The sequence below is a fragment of the Micromys minutus genome (genome assembly GCF_963924665.1).
Source record: "Micromys minutus genome assembly, chromosome: 15".
In the NCBI taxonomy this organism is placed as follows: Eukaryota; Metazoa; Chordata; class Mammalia; order Rodentia; family Muridae; genus Micromys; species Micromys minutus.
In genome coordinates, this window is record NC_137984.1 from 58771279 (window position 1) to 58786453 (window position 15175).

Below are 15175 nucleotides of genomic sequence, written 5' to 3' on the forward strand. Positions count from 1 at the left end.
TTTTTAGATTCTAGTCTTAACAATCCTCCTCCAGTTTCTGAGTCACAGATGATCACTGACAGCCTCTTCTCAGCTTTCACATTATTGCTTACATCCCATAAAAACTATGACAGCCACTTTTAACAAACTTGGCCATACCTCAAAATATTTTGGAATAAGGACATTATATTGTCATCATATGTGATCTTGTAAACAATCTTAATTGGGTTAAGAATGTAGCCTCAAAACAGAATTCTTTTATTTTGTCTATAACAGCTCAGCATCGACATCCTCAACCATACATAAACCTATATATAAACTATAGAATACCGTCACTATTTTTCTTTTATATGGCAGCACAAGAGTGTATGCAAGTGAAAGTGCTGTTGATGGGACACGAGGACACTTATCTGAGCAACGTCCTAATTATGCAGTTAGCATCCAATGGCCAGTAAAAGAAACGGTCTGAAGAGAGTTCCTGTACAGCTGGGTATACGTACCTCGTTCTGCACCCTGCCATTTCGTACATAGCCTGACTCTCCCTGATCACACCTTTTAGCCTTTAGAGTGGTACTCTAATGCTACAGAAAATGCCTGCCTGATACTCATTTTTTCACTATGAAAATCTAAAATGTCTTTAAAAGGAATATACTGGATTTCAGAAGTTATTTAACTTCATCTAAAAAAAAAAATATATATCACCGTAAATTCTTCCAAAACTACAGGGTCTAAAAACCCTGCATCTAGGAGTAAACATTTACTTAGGCATTGTCAAATTGTTTAGTAAGTTCTTATTAACCCTCTTATCTGTCAACAACAACCTGATTTCTTTTGTATCTGCTGCTGCCCACTTTTAACAATGAGGGGAAAAACTGCCATGTTCTAAGTCAGCTGCTTTTCCTTAAGTCTTAAAGTTTATGTTTTGTTTCAGTGTTACCTTATTGTATACATACAGAAACTATCTCTCAGCTATGAAAAAACAAAACAAAGAACCCCACAGTTTCAGGTTTTACAAAAAGAACGCTTCTTTAAAAAAAATAAATTAAATTTAAACATATGAGACCAAGCATAGGCACTTTCCAAAAAACCAAAAACCCAGGCCAATCACAAAATTACTCAATAGTTATAGAAGACAGCTCTGCCTTGTGGGGCGGGCACCTCTGGGAGCCTCATCATGAGCACTGGTCTTTGGCTGCTCTTGCAGTTCCTCCTCCTTTTCTGCAAATCCACTAAGAGACCCCGGGGGGAAAGTGCTTTCACAATTCTGGGTTGAAGAGACCTGTGAAATCACAGGCATTTGAGCAGAAGAGTTGCTTTCAAAAGTATGTTCTCCAAGATCATATTGAACAAGGGTCTCTTCTGCTCCTGGTTTAAGTAGACCTGTACTAAGAAATCACTGCTCTGGAAGTAGTTTGCTAACTCTGATGCTTCATGGTTTAGACTCCTCAGGTTCACGATTAAATTTCCAGAGTTGGTGAACATGGCACCACATATTTTGCACTCATAAATCTGAGGCTTGCGGATAATATGCCAGGAAACCCTCATGTGTTGTTTATACTCCCCGAAGGAAGCGAAAGTGGCACTACATATCTGGCAACGGAAACAGCTTTAGGCGATGCATCTTTAGCGAGTAAGCCCTGGTAAACTTTTTTCACAACAGTCACGCTGAAATGGTTTAATACCCGAGTGGATAAACATGTGCTGTTTCAGATTCTGAATATGAGTGAAGCAAACCCCACAGGCTGGCCATTGAAAAGGTCTGTCTGTACCATTTGGACTTGATAGTTCTATACTGCTGGTAGAAGGAGCAATGTAGAGTTGATAGGGATACTGAGCATTTTCCAATCTGTCATTGTCATCTGCATGAGCATTGGTGCTAGAAGTGCTCTGAAATGTAGGCAGTCCTTCAGTGACTCCTTCATCTACTGAACCTATAGAGGAAGACTGTGGACTAATCAGAAGGTCCTCTTGAACTGGTTCACTTCCTGGCATGGTCAGCTGATCACTCAGTGAGCCCTGAGATGCACCAACAGGCTGGGACACTTCCTCATGGACCTCCTCGTCGCTTAGTCTCTCTACTTTGACCCGGACATCTTCTGTACTTAGAGGCAAGGCAGCTTTTGTGCTCTCACAAGTCACATAGTCATTCTTCTATCTGCCTCAGATAGGCCAGGCAACTCTAGAGTCCGGGTATTTTCTGCCTGCTTTGCTTTCTCAGGCTGAATCCTTCGATCAATTCCAAAAGGGAAAGTCCATGGAAATGCTAGAGAAGAATCAAATGGCTTATTTCTGTTTTCTGCATAGGAAGCTGAAGAATTCAATACCTGGGGGGAACTTGTTTGTGTTCTACATTTTACAGGACTCTCAGGAGATATAACAACGTAGCTTATGCGTTTCTTCCGGGACTCTGGACAGACAGGAATGGTCTTTTCCGAAGCACTACACTCTGAATTCACAGGAGAAATGCTTCCAAAAACTTTACATTCCTCAGTTCTGCTCCTTATTACATAACTAGTTCTACACCTGAGTGGTTTTAATTAGAGAGATGAAAATATATTAGTTCACCAATATTAAATTATATCACTTCTTAATCCATAGAAATTCATGATCTATCAAAGAAAGGCAAATTTCGGAGATACACTGAATCTAATTGCATGTGCTTTTCTTGAGGCAGGTGCATCTGTGCCTAAATATTTACAGTAATTCCTTATAGCTGGGCATTCAAACCTAAATTTTAAAAAATAAGGATCTGGTGGTCAACAAATAATGTGTCTATTTGAATGTCTAATCCTTCAATAATGTGCTTAAAAATTAAAAAAAAAAACCCACAGCATTTAGCTTGGAAAATATAAGGAAATAGAATTTACCATTTTGCCAAGTTCAATAGACTCACTTTTCATATGCCTACGGTACCTTAATCATTTATCAGTAAACAGAGAACAAGTATCTGTAAAGGAGACAAAGTCCACCTCTCTGTAACCTATTCTCCCACAAACTTGCAGGAAGTAAGCTGTTTGCCTGTAAAGGCTTTAAACTTTGAAGCGTTCAGATGATATAATATTTTATAAATATGTTAGAATGTTAAACCATATATACTTCTATTTGATTTTTACTATATTTAAGTACTCAATTATAAGAATATGAAACAAAGTACTTACTAGCTAGCAAACAAAGAAAGAAAGAAATATATATTACCCAGGAAGTAGGAAGTACCAAGCTTATTTTGTATAAGCAGCATGCCAAGAAACATAGATAGGCAAGTGTAAGTGTTAGAGAAATTGAATTTAAATTTCCAGAAAGCTACTTATTAGAGTATTGACAGTTCAAGCAGGCTTTAAGACTTGAATCACAACTCACCAGAAACAAAATGGATGAGAGTAATTCAAGGCACAGAACATTGCCAAACAAAGACACAGGAAGAAAACGTTGGGAAGAAGTTGGTAGGGGTGGATTGTGAGCACTTTTAGGGGTAGAATTGTTAAACCTGGCAGAGAAGAACCGTGGAGGGTTTGTTACCAGAATATACAGTATTTTGTTTTGGAAATCATCAAGAGATGGAATTAATGTCCTTTTGGATCTGGATTATCTCATTCAGGATGATATTTTCTAGTTCCATCCATTTACCTTCAAAATTCATGATGTACTTGTTTTTCATGGGACATACAAGGTATGTACTCACTGATAAGTGGTGTCTTAGTCAGGCTTCCTATTCCTGCACAAAACACCATGACCAAGAATCAAGTTGGGGAGGAAAAGGTTTATTCCCCTTACACTTCCACATTGCTGTTCATCACCAAAGAAAGTCAGGACGGGAACCCAAGCAGGCCAGGGAGCAGGAGCTGATGCAGAGGGCATGGAGGGATATTACCTACTGGCTTGCTTCCCCTGGCTTGCTCAGCCTACTTTCTTATAGAACTCAAGACAACCAGGCTAGGGTTGACACCACCCACAATGGAATGACCCCCCCCTTGATCACTAGTTTAGAAATTGCCTGACAGCTGGATCTCATGGAGACATTTTCTCAACTCTGGCTCCTTTCTCTGTGATAACTCCAGCTTGTGTCAAGTTAACACAAAACCAGCTAGTACTCGTCGGTATTATCTATAAAGTACAGAACACTCACGATATATCCCATAGACCTCAAATTTAAAAAAAAAAAAAAGAAGACCCAAGCATGAATCTTTAAATAACACTTATAAGGGTGAACAAAGTAGTCATAGGAGGCAAAGAAGGAAGAAAAGTTAGTAAAAGAGGGAAGTGTGAGGAGAATAAGCATGCAGGTTTGTGGGAGAAAGAATCTTTAAGAAGTCCCAGAGACACAAGATGAAGGAGGCTCTCAGGATTTAATGTAACTGGGAACATGGAACCTGAAGAGGTAACTTCCTTTAGCTATGCAGAATCCACAGTGGAGGGATAAAGACACAAACCCAACTACGAAAAGTCTGACTCAAAATTTGTCATGCCTACAAGAAATGCAGGGACAAAGATGGGGCAGAGACTGAAATAATGGCCAAGCAATAACCAGCCCAATTGGAAACACATTTCATGAGCAAGCACAAACTCCTGATATTAATAATACTTTGTTACGCTTGCAGACAGGAACCTGGTATAACTGCCCTCTGAGAGCCTCTGTCCAGCAGCTGACTGAAACAGACATAGTTCACCACAGCTATACATTGAATGGGGTGGGCAAGTCCTAGAAGAATTAGGGGAGGATTGAAGGCCCTGAAGGGGATGGGAACCTCACAGGAGAACCAACAGTCACCTGACTTGGACCTCTTGAGGCTCTCTACTGAAACATCAACCAAAAAAATACAAAAAGATGAAAATGAAGCCCACAACAGATATGTAGCAGATGTGTAGCACAGTCTCCATGTGGATCCCCAACAACTTAAGCAGAATATCTCCCTAAAGGTGTAGCCTGACTGTGGTATCCATTGTCTAGCCACAGTGGGAGAGGATGACTGCAATCTGGCAGAAAGGGTAAGGAGACACTTAGGATGGGGTGGGGATCAGACCCTCTCAGAGGAGAAAAGAACTGGGGAGGTTCACTGTGAGAAGGGGACTGAGAAGGAGCAACATTTGGGATGTAAGTAATTAAATAAATATAAATAATAAAGGAGATGGAATCAAGACTTCTACTTTTTATATTGCTACAACAAACCTCAGTTAATAAGAATGACATTTGATAGTAATTTATCCTTAATCATGATGTTAATCCATCCAGTTTTTAATACTAAGCCTAGAAACTTAAAAGCTATGTATGATTTATTCTGTTTGTCCATGGTGTTCATATATAAAGACCAAGAGCAGTTCATTGCCATGTCTCCAATAATATGACTACATTACCTGAAGAGATTCTCCTGAAAAGTTGTTATTGTATTTGTGTCTGAGATAAATATTTTTCTTAACTCAAGTTTTGTAAAATTTCACCTTTATAAAAGTGAGGAGAGACAATCTAGAGGTGCAGGTAACTTAAATAATGGGCAAATTCTTGGTATCTTGACACCTTGAGTGATTGTATTTTGCAAAGGTCTCTCAGTACTTTGAGTCTTCCAGTCAAAGAGGGGAATTTATAAAGTCCCAGTTGTCCAGTAATTTCTCTCCCCTTTAAAATGAATTTATTAGTGTCATTAATCACTAAGTTTCTCAAAAACATCCTGAACTCATTCAGTAGTACAGGCTAGCTTTTGAACATGCCATCCTCCAGTATCTACCTCCTGATTAGTAGGGATTACAAGGTTTTCCATCAAAGCCTGGCTATTTTCCTTCTCCGTGGATAGAGCAAAAAAGGAAAAAAAAATATTTTACTTACATGCTGTTTACTGCTAACACCAGGAAAAAATAAAATGTCATGTCTATATTGGTCACAGGCATTCTGTTTATGACTATGTCCATGCCTATTCCAAAGTCAACCTGTCATTTTGCCTTTGTGAGATAATTCTTAACAACTTCTTAATTCTATTTCAGCTCTGGGTTTCTCTCACTGTCACTAATAGACAAATGATTCAGACACTGCACTTGTTTTCATCTTATTACAGTAGGAATGAGGATGACACTACATGCTAATTCTAACACAATGAACATTTAAATGAGCAGGAAATTACAGGATGTCAACACTTTGTAAAGACTTCATTCCTACCAAGGTTAATAAAAACCCAGAGCATTGCCCTTGTATTTTATTGCAGATTCTTCAGTACAAAGCAGTTTTATCGGTTTTGGTCATGAGATAGCATATATATTGATTTATCCTAGTTGGTTTGGAAAGTTTAAAGTTCTTCTGTAATTATTTTTTGCTTTAAAATAAGAAATCCTTATTTATAGTACATCAAGAAGATAGTAAGACATTGCTATATTTAGTGGTTATGTTATAGAGGAAATAATGTGACCTCCATGCAATAAAAATAATCTGCTTTAACAGAGTTCCTTGTAATTTCCTGAAGTGAAGATACTGCAACCACAGAACATTAGACCTACCAGCAGAAAAGTATGGAAGTCAATGTGTCTGCTAAGCAGAAGCCAACCAAGTGTGTTCCATGGTGCTAGGCATTTTGCATATTTAGTATCATTTCATTTGGGGCAAGACTGGCAGCATCCCCACTTGCTAGTCAAGAATACAAAGCTTAGAGAGATTAAGAAATGTACTTAATCAAGTAGGCAATATTGCTGCTACTATGCAACACATAATCTTCAAAGAAACTTAAAATTCATACATGCACAATTCACACACACACATATATATACATACATATACTTACATATGCATCCATACATATGTACATATATACATATACACATATATATGCATAGATTCTGAATTAAAGACCTAATTTCAGGGTAAAGAGTAGTAAGGACACAGACAAAATGACAATATCTTGCTAAATATTTTATGAGTTGAAGAAAAGCTGAAAATTCCCCCTTCCCCCCCTTTTTAACCTTCATTTATTTATTTATCTCAATACAGAGTCTCACTATATATCCCTGACTGCTGTAGTACTTGCTATGTGGATCAGAATGGCATGAAATTTACAGCAATCCTCCTTCCTCTGCCTCACAAAGGCATGAATCCACATATCATCAGAAAGAAAGAGATTCTATAAGCCAAAATTATAAGAAGTAGAGAGAAGCAAAGCTGAGGGCCTAGGGTTGGTTCCTAGGCTGTTCTTAGACACGTGCTGCATGCAGGGTGCTGGGCTTAGTGGATTGTGAGACACATTCCACAGATCCAGCACCATGCTATCCAGGACTCACTCTGTTGCTGATGCAGTAGAGCTACACACCTGACTAGATCTGTGCTCTTGAGGACTTTACATAGCTGACTTTATTGAAGAAAAGTTTTTTTTTTTTTCATTTAATCACCACTACACCTAAATATTTGTAAGTTCTGAAGGTTCACTGGTCTCTAATGCTTAGGCCTTTGTTCTTATTTATTTATTTTGGTCTAAGTTATAAATAGTTAATTTTTATCTCCACTTTCTCCAAAGTTTTAATTTTAGAAAACCACATTGACTTTTGTTTATAATATGTGCGACTGTACTTTAGTGGGTAGACACATGGACCAGATAATAAGAAAATAATCATCTTCCCTTAACAAATTCCCTTAACAAAAACCTCATCATAATATACTTTAGAAGCTCAGGTGAACCTTAGAAATCATGGTAATGCCACTGTTGTCTCCTTATGGAACGTCTGGGTGTATTTAACTATCATGCTAATCTGTAAATTTTTTTTTCTGGAAACTGACTTATATACAGGCAGGCAGGGAAACAATTCAACAGGGAGGAATAAAACCACAGTCTTACCTGTTATTCTAAGTCAGTAACCACTTAAAACAAAGTGTATGTGCCTTCCTCTACTAATATCCCTGTAAACCTTATAATGTTAAACTGGCCTGTAAATTTTAGGCTGCACAGAACAGGATCTTGTACTTTAATGTGGCCTTTAAACTACTTAATTCTCTGCAAATGTTTTTCAATCCATTTCAGTTCGGAACTTTTGGGTTGAAATAGTAATTATCAAGTTGGATAGAGTGTTGAAATATGCTATTTTTGTGGACTTTTTGTTTCTCTTTGCTTTTTGGTTGTTTTTTTTTTTTTTTTCTTTCGGTGGAAGGGTGGTTACTTGTTTGTCTGGCATTTTTGCCTTATTGCTCTGATACTCATTTGTTTTGATTTTTGTGGGGTTTTGTTTTGTGTGTGTGTTTCTTAGGACTTTTGTTTGTTGTGATTTGCTTGGTTCTTTTGAAATAAAATAAAAATTAACATAAATTTGGATGGGTAGAGGGGTGAGGATGATCAAGGAGGGGTTTGGGGAAGTATCTAATATGATCAAAATGATCTAAATATATCAAATGTTTTTTTTTTCTTAAATAAAAATGTGAGCTAAGGTTTTCTTACAAATTAATAATAATCTATTTTAACATTATCAATTATACAATTATATATATGTATATATGTATATAAAATTTGTACTATTAAGAATATGCATGATTAGGTCTTAAGTGCTTAATATAACTTTTTATTTTTTAAGTACTGTAATTCATGGGGAATTTTAAAATTTAACAAATACTTTTGTTAGTAGAGCATAGAAAGATGCCAAAATAATAATTTTTTTCATCAATTAATTTCATCACCTCAAAACCTTGTTCTAAGACTCAAGAGCAATTGTAATAAGCTTGTTTTTTAAGGTAAAACCAAGGCCACAATCCTAATCCTAGAGAATATCTGCTATTTGTGAAAAATAGCAGACTACTCTACTTGACCACTCACCCAGATTTGTACCAGTGTTCCAGCTAGTTAGCCTGGAAGCCCATTGTGTTAGAATTGTCCTAACTTAAATGAAAAAAATTTAAGTCACTTCAACTATTTATAATGAGTCTAATGGCAACTTATACCATTAAATATAAGAATATAATGTCACAGAAAAAGAATGCATGTCATTTTCCCATACAAATGAGCTTGTTGGAAAAAATATTTTTATTTTTAATTTGTTAGCAAATAAATCACAATTTTTAAGTTCAGTGTAATTGAAAAATTCTTTTTTATTTTATTTTTAAATTAATGTATTCATTTATTCACTTTATATCCCAATCTTGGCACTCTCCCTCCTCTCCCACTAGTCCCACCTGTCACAACTTTTTCACCATTTCCCCTTCCCCTTATCTAAGGTGAAGGGGAGTGCTAGCCCTGGGTACCAACCTGCCTTGGTACATCAAATTGCATCAAGACTAAGTGAATCCTTTCCCATTGAGGCCATATTTGTAGCATATCTTTGATAAACCTAGTCTAAAATTTACTAATTATATATTAAAAATTGATACTATTTATAATCATATCTTATATAATAGATGGCTGGGTGTTTTAGTTCATAAAATGACCATGATACAGAGGTGGTCTGTAAGCCTGTCTCCTGCTGTTTTAGGCCTTCATCATTACTGATAAATTGTTTTTAAAGTGGAAGCTTCAGCAGCTGCCTACTCCTAATGTGATAAAGGCAATGCCTGCAGCTGTGTATATAACCACTGTCTTAAACTTGCCCATTTAGACTTCTAGCATTTTTTATTATATAATTAAACTTCTCTAGCTCATACAGAATATTAATTACATTATTTTTTTCTAATTATCCTTTATTGCAAAGGAAAACATGACACAGAATACACTTTCACCTTCTTCTCACCACCCCATGGCACCTTCTCGAAAATTGACTACATAATAGGACACAGAACGAGCCTCCATCGATATAAGAAGATTGAAATACTCCCATGCATCCTCTCAGATCACCATGGTCTATGGCTGGTCTTTAACAACAACAAAGACAACAAAAAGCCCACATACACATGGAAACTAAACAATGCTCTGTTAAAGGATAGCAGGGTCAAAGAAGAAATAAAAAAGAAATTAAGGATTTTCTAGAATTCAACAAAAACGAAAACACAACATACCCAAACCTATGGGATGCAATGAAAGCAGTATTGAGAGGAAACCTCATAGCCCTAAGTGCTTCCACAAAGAAACTGGAGAGAGCTCACATCAGCAACCTGACAGCACAGCTAAAAGCCCTAGAACAAAAGGAAGCAGATATACCCAAAAAGAGTAGACGGCAAGAAATAATCAAAATTAGGGCAGAAATAGACCAAATAGAAACAAAAAGAACCATTGAAAAAATCAACAAAACCAAGAGTTGGTTCTTTGAGAAAATCAACAAGATTGATAAACCCCTAGCCAGACTAACTAGAGGGCAAAGAGAGAGTATCCAAATTAACAAAATCAGAAAGGAAAGTGGGGACATAACAACTGAAAGTGAGGAAATTCAAGAAATCATCAGATCCTACTACAAAACCTTATACTCCACAAAATTGGAAAATCTGGAGGAAATGGATGAATTCCTAGACAGATACAAGGTCCCAAAGTTAAACCAGGACCAAGTAAACCATCTAAATAACCCTCTAACACCTAAAGAAATAGAAGAAGTAATCAAAAGCCTCCCAACCAAAAAAAGCCCAGGTCCAGACGGGTTCAGTGCAGAATTTTATCAGACTTTTATTGAGGATATAACACCAATACTCGCCAAACTATTCCAAATAATAGAATCAGATGGAATATTACCCAACTCATTTTTTGAGGCTACAATAACCCTCGTACCTAAACCACACAAAGACCCTACAAGGAAAGAGAACTTCAGACCAATCTCACTTATGAACATTGATGCAAAAATACTCAACAACATCCTCGCAAACCAAATCCAAGAACACATCAAAACGATCATTCATCATGACCAAGTAGGCTTCATCCCTGGGATGCAGGGATGGTTTAACATAAGGAAATCCATCAATGTAATCCACCATATAAACAAACTCAAAGACCAAAATCACATGGTCATTTCACTAGACACTGAGAAAGCATTTGACAAAATCCAACACCCCTTCATGTTAAAAGTCCTGGAAAGAACAGGAATCCATGGCCAATACTTAAAGATAATAAATGCTATATACAGCAAACCAACAGCCAACATCAAACTTAATGGCAAGAAATTTGAAGCAATCCCACTAAAATCAGGGACTCGACAGGCGTGCCCACTCTCCCCCTACCTATTCAACATAGTACTGGAAGTCCTGGCTGGAGCAATTAGACAGCAAAAGGAGATCAAGGGGATACAAATCGGAAAGGAGGAGATAAAAAAATCACTCTTTGCCAATGACATGATAGTGTACTTGAGTGACCCCAAAAATTCCACCAGAGAACTCCTACAGCTGATAAACAAGTTCAGCAAAGTGGCTGGATACAAAATTAACTCAAACAAATCAGTAGCCTTCCTGTACTCAAAGGACAAACATGTGGAGAAAGAAATTAGGGAAAAGGTACCCTTCACAATCGTTACAAAAACTATGAAATGCCTTGGTGTGACTCTATCTAAGCAAGTGAAGGACCTGTATGACAAGAACTTCAAACCTCTAAAGAAAGAAATGGAGGAGGATCTCAGAAAATGGAAAGATCTCCCATGCTCATGGATTGGAAAAATCAACATCTTAAAAATGGCCATCCAACCAAAAGCAATCTACAGATTCAATGTAATCCCCATCAAAATTCCAACCCAGTTCTTCATGGAATTGGAAAGATCAATGTGCAATTTCATATGGAATAACAAAAGACCTAGAATAGCGAAATCCATCCTCAACAACAAAAAAAACATCTGCGGGAATCACTATCCCTGACCTCAACCTATATTACAAGGCAATTGTGCTGAAAACTGCATGGTACTGGTACAGAAATAGGCATGTGGATCAATGGAATAGAATAGAAGATCCAGAAATGAGCTCTCATGCATATGGTCACCTGATTTTTGACAAAGGATCAGTAAACATTCAATAGAAAAAGGACAGCCTATTTAACAAATGGTGCTGGTCCAACTGGCACTCAGCATGCAAAAGAATGAAAATTGACTTTTTCTTATCTTGTTATACAAAGCTCAAGTATAAGTGGATCAAAGATCTCCACATTGAACCAGATACACTGAAACTATTAGATAAGAAAGTAGGGAAAACCTTAAAACACATAGGTACAGCAGAAAATTTCCTGAACAAAACACCAATGGCTCAAGCTCTAAGATCAAAAATAAACAAATGGGACTTAATGAGATTGCAGAGTTTCTGTAAGGCTAAAGACATCGTCAAGAAAACAAAACGGCAACCAACAGAATGGGAAAAGATCTTTACCAACACCACATCAGATAGAGGCCTAATATCCAATGTGTACAAGGAACTCAAAAAGCTAGACACCAGAGAATCAAATAACCCTATTTAAAAATGAGGTACAGAGCTAAACAAAACGTTTTCAGTTGAGGAACACCGAATGGCCGAGAAACATCTGAGGAAGTGCTGGACATCCTTAGCCATCAGGGAAATGCAAATCAAAACAACCCTGAGATACCACCTCACACCAATCAGATTTGCCAAGATCCAAAACTCAGATGACAGAAGATGCTGGCGAGGCTGCAGAGAAAGAGGAACACTTCTCCACTGTTGGTGGGGTTGCAAGCTAATACAACCACTCTGGAAGTCTGTCTGGCGATACCTCAGAAAATTGGATATAGTACTACCTGAAGACCCAGCTATTCTACTTCTGGGCATATACCCCAGAGACACTTCAATACACAACAAAGATATATGCACCACAATGTTCATAGTGGCTCTATTTATAATAGCCAGAAGCTGGAAGGAACCCAGATGTTTTTCAGAAGATGAATGGATACAAAAATTGTGGTACATATACACAATGGAATACTACTCAGCCACCAGAAACAATGACTTAACCAAATTCTTAAGAAAATGGCTGTATCTAGAGAATATCATCCTGAGTGAGATAACCCAGTCACAAAAGAACAGACATAATATGCAGTCACTGATAGTGGGATGCCAACCCCAGAGGCTTGTCCTCCTCCAGAAACAACTCACAGACTGTATGAAGTCCAAGAAATAAAGAAAACAAAAAAAAAATATACATATATTTACAAAACAAGAAGACTTTGACTATTTCCATGTTCCGTTTTGTTTTGCATGTATTTTATGCTCATTGTAACTATTAGGTTTTCATTGCATACCGTCAAGCCCTTGAAAAAAATCAAGTTCTGACGAAAAAAATATATTCACATGGTTTTATGTAAAAATTATTTCAATGTCTGAAAAAAACATTACTGACAAAAATGTATAATTTTAAGCAAAAAATGTTTAAAATCTGTACATTTATCTTTGTTTTGTAAAATAAAGTCGTTTAAAAAAAAAAGAAAAATAACATACATGTCTGTTTACCTCTGTATAGGCCATTGCTTACATTATTCTACTTTAACATTTGTACTCAGATAAAATGCTTATGTATGTATAGGAATGTCACAGTGCATGATGCTGCGAGCCTGGGCACAAAGTATTAAAAGTATTTTGTGAACAAAAAAAAAAAAAAAATGTTGCTGTTTCTTACAGTATTCTTGCTTAAAATTTAAGAGTTCTTCACAGTGCCTAAAATTTTGCCTGGTGTATTTGATAATCAGAGAGCATTACTTAGCAGGCTACTTTACCTTCTGAACCACAGAATTTCAGTCTCAAAAGCCCTGAGCTGATCTGCCTTTCCAGTAGATTCCTGGCTGTATCCTGTGTGATTGGAGGTATGTGTTCATGTCTCATTTTCCTAGTTGGACTGCTGTCCTAAAGAAGTTCATCGATATTGTCTTATCAAGAATCTGCCTTCCCCTGTTCTCCTTTCTCTAGACACTGGCATTACCTGCTAGGACCTCTGAAATAGCTCACTAGTTTTTTATCACCAATGTGAAATGTATCTCATTCATCATTGTCAGAACTAACAAGTTGTTCTTTCTGGAATAATTCTCATTATCAAATTATTCTGTTTAGAAATATCATAATTCTTTCCTTTTAAAAAATTTCAACCATTTTTTTTTCCATTTCCCCCTTTTAAGCCATCTCATGTCCCCTCTTCACTCTCCTCAAACTCATACCCTATTCTTGCAATTGTTAGTGCTGGCTTTCAACACTGGGCAACTAATTGCTGGATTTCAACACTGGGCAACTTTTGGGCAGTCATGTTGATGAGACTTGATGGGAGTAGCTTCTGCTATTACTAGAAAACACAACCTCACAGCAAATATCTCTGGCTTCTAAAGCATTGTACTTTTTCTTCTACAATGCTTCCTGAACTTTAGAAGCAGGAATATTTTGTAGATGTATCTGTTAGGACTGGGCTACAAAACTCTGAAATTTGATCATTTGTGGTTTTCTGTAATTTTTCATTGCTTCCAAAGTAAAAACCCAAATCCTTTACAGATGGACAAATGGGATGAGCAGATGGCTAAGTGTCTAGATGGGTAAGGGTGCTTGCTGCTAAGACTGAAAAATTGATTAAATCTCTACCCCAGGACCTACACACTGGAATAAAAGAACCCATGCTCACAAGTTATTCTCGGATATCCATACATATGCTGTGGCATGCACATACATTAACACACAAAATAATATATATAGAAACATTTAAACAGGCTCATAACTTATGATGAGTTTATTTCTCTGTCTTGGGTTTTGCTTTCAGCTTTGTATATAACAATCATCAATGTGCTCCTCAGACACTCTAGGCTTCTGCCATTTCATTTTAGCTTTTCTCTGTAGAATTTTCTTCTCCTATCTTGATAAACTCCTACTGAGTCTATAAGTATTTGGATTCAAATAATACCTTCTCAGGAAAAAATATATGTAAATAAACCAACTATAGTATTTGTTATGATAAATTAATTTGTATCTCCATCTTGATGTTAGACACATATATCTAACACAGTGCATGACACATAGAGTAGATAATCTATACATAGTAGAAGAAAAACACTTGCAGAAAAACAGATGAACCTGCAAAGTATTAGGTGTAACTGAAATGATCCAGTCTTAAAATGGTGACTAGTACATGTTTTTATTTTCATTTTTGTTTTTTAGATACAGAGCCTTCTAATTTTTATGCATATGTTAAATACCCATGTGTATGTGTGAAGGCCTGTAAAGTAGAACAGGGCCCATGATAAAAGGAAAAAAAAAAGGTTTTAATTGAGGCCACTGGTAAGAACAGTAGTATTCATTCAGTGAAAAATGGAAAAAGGAACTATTTAAATGGTGATGGTGGCAAAACAGAGACATATGAGAGCAGAGGTA

At 36.8% G+C, this 15175-nt stretch overlaps 1 pseudogene across 1 annotated transcript; it reads right to left on the reverse strand.

The window, feature by feature from the left end:
* Positions 1-1091: 1091 nt before the first annotated feature.
* Positions 1092-5877, reverse strand: LOC308430475 (zinc finger and BTB domain-containing protein 44-like; annotated as a pseudogene). Its single transcript has 2 exons — positions 5795-5877; positions 1092-2502 (listed from the first exon to the last, which is right to left on the reverse strand). The product of its transcript is annotated as a zinc finger and BTB domain-containing protein 44-like (transcript).
* Between the last annotated feature and the right edge of the window lie 9298 nt (positions 5878-15175).